General features: G+C 34.3%; 1 pseudogene; it reads left to right on the top strand.

Annotated features, from left to right (window-relative positions):
* Positions 1-295: 295 nt before the first annotated feature.
* LOC111739810 lies at positions 296-414 on the top strand (annotated as a pseudogene).
* Positions 415-5,826: the final 5,412 nt, after the last annotated feature.

Raw genomic sequence — 5,826 nt, 5'->3', positions numbered from 1 at the left:
AAAATTATACCAATTTATTATTATTTTTTTCAACATGATTTGGTTAAGTCCTTTGTATTTATATATGAAGACTGGAATCCACTTTTTAAATTTCTACAAGCCTGCTGGTATATTGGTCAGAATAAAGTTGTAACTACCAATCATTTTAAGGAGATCTGTCATCATAACAATATAGAATCTTCTAATCCGTGAATATATGTCTCCACATTTGTAAAGCTTTTTAACTTTTTTTCTCAGCAAGGTGTGGTCATTTTCAGTGTAGTGGTCTGCCATTTCATTAATAAAAAGCATTCCAGTCTATGGCCATGTTACCCTGAACAAGCCTGATCCCATCTGATCTTGGAAGCTAAGCAGGGTCGGGCATGGTTAGTACTTGGATGGGAGACCACCTAGGAAGACCAGGTGCTGTAGGCATAAAAATTAAAAAATAAGGGATTGTAAGCTGACAAGGTCCTTGCAATCTGTGAGGTCGACCAAGGGTTGTCTTGCTTAAAAAAGAAAATAAATAAAATAAATGAATAAACAAAAGATATTCCAAAATAGTTAATGTTTTTAAAAAAATCTTATTGCAAAAATGCAAATAGCACTTTTAATAAAATATTCTTTTTAGCTTTTTTTTTTAGTTTGCTAGTTTACAGAAAAAAATATTTAATTCTTAAACTTTGACAAATACACTTATTAAATTTCTTAGGATTTTCTAACACAGACACTATCTGCATGTTGAGGAGTTTTACTTCTTCATTATATTTGTTTTTATTTCATTTTCTTAGATGATTCTGCTATTTATGCCCACTAGTGCAATAATAAACTGTTTAGACAACACACTTTTGTCTTAGTCCCCAAATTAGAAGGCACCATTCACTACTGAAACATCAAGCATATAGCTGTCGACGATTTGTACACAATCTATATTAACTTGAGAAAGTTAACTTCTTTTTCTATTTTATAAGACTTTTTTGGAAATTATAAATTGGTTTTGCATTTTATCACAGTTTTTCTTGCCTATTTTGAGATGAATAATGTTTTTTTCTCCATTTCCTTGATAGTATAGAATATTACTTTGTGTGATTTGGGATATTAAAACAACCTTCCATAACTAGGATAAAACCATGCCAAGTTTGTTAATTTTTTGTATGTTTCCTAATATAATTTGCTAATATATTCTTTAAAAACTTAATTTTTATATGTATGAATTATTTAAAATACATAAAATAAATTGGGAAGTGTTCTCTTGTTCTCTATTTTCTGAAACAACTTAAGACTGTTGAGATTCTATGACTAATATTTAATATGTCACCTGCGTCTTGAGACTTTTAGGCAGAAACGTTTTTAATTGCAGTTTTTAAAATACAGATATAGGGTCCTTCAGAGTTTCTAAATCTTCAGGTGATAACTTTGCTAAATTGTGCTTTCAGATTTTTGTTCATTTTATTTAGATTGTTAAATTTATGAACATAAAGATTTTTCTTAAAATTGAATTACTATGCATCTAAAGTCTACATATCTAATGTCACTTCTTCTAATATTGGTAATTAACATTTTCATTCATTTTTTATCTTGATCAATAATGTTTTATACTCATCACTGTAACTAATTTTTCCATCAGGGGGATATTAATTTTTTTTGTTGATTTCTATTTTCACTTTTAATATCTCCTTTCTACTTTCTGTTTATATAATTTTAGCATGTAATTCTAGCTTCTTAATGTGGTATATTATATCATTAATATATAATAATTGTTTGTTCAAGTATTTTGATTTTTACTTATTGAATTTGCAATTTTTAATACTTTGTTTCCTACAGTTTCATTATGCAATCAAAAAGATGGTATTATTCTTTAGGTCTTTATTCAATTTATAAAAGCAGCATCAAAGTCTTTGTCAACTAATTCCAACATCTTATTTCACTGTTTTATTCACTAATTTATTCTCTAGCTTATAGTATATATTTTTATATCTACACATCTACCTATTTACAGGTATATGAACATCTACATGTAGATATATATGAAGATAGATCTGTGTGTGTGTGTGTGTGTGTGTGTGTGTGTGTGTGTGTGTGTGTATGTGCGTGTGTGGGCAGAGAGAGAGAGACGGAGAGAAGGAGAGAAATCCATTTACATATATATCTGCCTAACAGGTCCAAAGGGATTTACTAGTAATTTAACTGTCTGCCAAAAAAAAAAAAAAAATTGCAAGAAAATAAAGTTATTGACGCACTTTAGAATATATCATTTAAAAGTCCAGAACACCATGCAAATAAGTAGACTTATGAAGAAATAAACATGTATATGTGTCTTGTTATTCTGGTGGATATCCTCGAACCTATCAGCAGATGTGCTTTTTTTTTAGGATAAGTCTATTTTAGTTTTGCTTTTAGTTCTAGTTCATGAATCGTAATAGAGAATTGTCTTTGTTCTCAAGGTAACTTTTGTAGAATTCAACTGACTAAGTGCTCAGTAAGGTTTCTTCTCCACATAGATTATGCCGTAGCTTCAACATTTTTCAGAAATGCATAATCTGTGATATATATATTTATCCAGCAGCAGCTACTTGCTATTAGATAAAGAAACCACTAGACTTCACAGAGGCCTCCATGAAAATGTAGCCAAGATCTTGACCCAGGACTTGAGGACTCCTTCAGATATTTCTGTGGTCCTTCCTCTAAGTTGCTGTATCTTTTCCAGTAGTCTGTCCTACAAATTCCAGCCTCCTGAGAACATCTGACCTTCCATTTTTGCATCTCAGCTGGGCTCAGGATCTGTTTCCTTGATTAGGAATATGTTCAAAGGATGAAATTTGGGGTACATGTGGAGCTCACAACTCCTCTCACTCTGTCATTTATTGTTCAATGCCAGAAAACAGTTGCCATATATATGTGCCCAGTGTTGTGACTGATTAAGGTAGGAGGTTACTCCACCTTAGTTACTGGCAGAAGAATAATTATACTTTTAACACTAAATGAAAACATTAAAAAGTTAATACTAAGTATGAATCTCGTGTGAGCCTCTGACTCACCACTGGTACCCCGGTGATACCGAGGAAACATGGTGGAGTGAAAGACATCCCCAGATCTCTCCCCTTAAAACAACAATAAGCTGATCTAAAACTCAACAAAAAACACCCAAACTGCACACGAGCACATCTGAGCGTGGGATCTGTGCATAAGAGCAACACAGGTCAGAACCCCAGGTGTTGGGTGGTGGATCGGAAGAAACAAAGAAGCTGCCTGTCACAGCCGCTGGAACTCCCTGTAGGAGGAGGGAGAGGAGGAGGTGCGGTGACTTCCCTGAACAACCCTGACTGGGAGAGTTGTGAGTTTCACGCAGCAATGGCAGAGTCCAGATATCAGGGCAGAAGGCAGAGAAGTGGATGACAGAGAAACAACAGTTCATTTTTACTAGTCCTGGTTGCAAAACTGAGCCTGAGCCACAGCCCTCAATCCAGAGGGCCCCTCCCCCCACATCCTCTGAGACCGAACACCGAGGAGCCCCAGGGGAATCTGAACAAACACTACTGAAATAGTGGAGAAATAGTGGAGAAATAGTCCATTAAACACCACGAACAACCAAGATGACAAAGCATCTCAGAAAGAAAAAGAAAAATCTCCAGAAAATAAGCTTACAGACATAGAAATATGCAACTTAAATGACAGAGAATTTGGGATAGTACTTCTGAAAAAACTCAGTGAGTTCCGAAACGAGTCAGTCATATCAACAGTTTCAGGAATTGAAAAAACAACTAGATGAGCAGAGCAAGGAGATCGAAACCCTCAAAAAGAACCAAATAGAACTTCTGGAGATAAAAAACACACTGCAAGAGTTGAAAAATGAAATAGCAAGCTTAGGAAATAGAGTCGACCAAATGGAGGAAAGGGTCAGTGATACTGAAGACAGAAATCTAGAAATAAATCAGAAGGAAGAGAGAAACTGAAGAATGAAAAGTAATGAAAGAGAAATACAAGAACTAGCTGATACCATCAGGAGAGGAAACTTAAGAATAAAGGGCATTATCGAAGGTGAAGAAAAGGAGCAGGGACTAGAAAACATTTTCAGACAAACAGTTGATGAGAATTTTCCAAATCTAAGGAATGAGCTGGAGCTTGGAATTCAAGAAGTCAACAGAACACCCAATTACCTCAACCCAAAAAGACCTTCACCAAGACACATTGTATTAAAATGATCAAAAATCAACAACAATGACAGAATTCTCAAGGCAGCCAAGGAGAAAAAAACGGTAATTTATAAAAGTAAACTCATTAGAATATCCTCAGAATTCTCAATGCAGAAATTACATGCCAGAAAGGGATGGAATAAAATATTTAAACTATTAAGGGAAAGGAAGTACTAGCCTAGAATAACATATCCAGCTAAGCTCTCCTTTAGATATGAAGGAGAAATTAAGACCTTTCCAGACACAGAAATTGAGGGAATTCTCCACTAAATAATAATAATAATAATAAGGAGTAAAGTGACTATCAGGCAAATAGAAGCAGAGAAGTGCAACCCTTACTAAGAACAGGGTATTATAAGCTTAAATAATAAGAGAATTGCTATAGCAAGATAGTAATGAACGTTCAGCATTCATAAGGACAAATCGAGATAACAATGACTGAAAAGAGAAGAATTCAAAGATCCAAATTCACAAAGGGGAATGGAGATAAGGCACGCACAGAAGAAAATGGATGATTGCATATATATAACTATCCTTTACATATTTGTGATGTTAACCACACACCAAAGATTCAGAATTGAAGTATATAACGTAAAAGAAGAAAGAGAGGGAAAACCCACAAAAGCTAACCAAAATAAAGAAAACAGAAACACGAGGACAAGGAAGCAATGCAAATACCAAGCTACCAGAAAGCAAAAGATAAAATGGCTATGAGAAGACCTCATATTTTAATAACCAGCCTAAAGTAAGTGGATTGAACTTACCAATAAAAAATTACAGAGTTACAGAATGGATCAAAAAACAAAACCCAACCATATGCTGCCTGCAGGAGACGCATCTCATTTCAAAATATAGACTCAAAGTGAAAGGGTGGAAAATGATATTTCAAGCAAATGGCATTCAGAGCAAAGTGGCAGTAGTGGTAATAATATCAGATGAAACAGACTTCAAAATAAAAAAGGTAAAGAAAGATACCGAGGAGCACTTCATAATGATAAAGGGAATCATGCACCAAGAAAATATAACACTTACTAATATTTATGTTCCCAATCAGGGAACCCCGAAATATGTAAAGCAATTACTAACAGAACTAAAGAGAGAAACAGACCAAAACACTATCATAGTAGGGGACCTAAATACTCCACTATTGGATATGGACAGATCATCCAAACAGAAAATCAATAAGGAAATAACATCCTTAAATAACACATTAGACCAACTGGACATAATTAACATTTACGGAGCCTTCCATCCCAAAACAACTGCTTATACACTCTTCTCTAGTGCACATGAAACATTCTCAAGAATCGACCACATACTAGGATGCAGAGATAGCCTCAACAAATATAAGAGGGCTGAAATCATACTAACCATATTCTTTGATCATAATGCTTTGAAACTAGAGATCAATTGCAAAAAAGAAAGCAGGAAGAACCACAAATAGATGGAGATTAAACAACATGCTACTGAAGAATAACTGGGTCAGAGAAGAAATAAAGAGATCAAGAGACACATAGAAACAAATAATGGTAGTACAACATATCAAAACTTTTAGGACACGGCAAAAGCAGTCATAAGAGGAAAGTTTATATCATTGCAGGCCTATCTCCAAAAACAAGAATGAGCCCAAATAAAAAACCTAACGCTTCATCTT

Source organism: Pteropus vampyrus, unplaced genomic scaffold (assembly GCF_000151845.1).
Source record: "Pteropus vampyrus isolate Shadow unplaced genomic scaffold, Pvam_2.0 Scaffold54, whole genome shotgun sequence".
NCBI classification, from domain to species: Eukaryota; Metazoa; Chordata; class Mammalia; order Chiroptera; family Pteropodidae; genus Pteropus; species Pteropus vampyrus.
The sequence above is the reverse complement of the archived record's forward strand: the minus strand, read 5'-3'. Positions and strand labels throughout refer to the sequence as shown.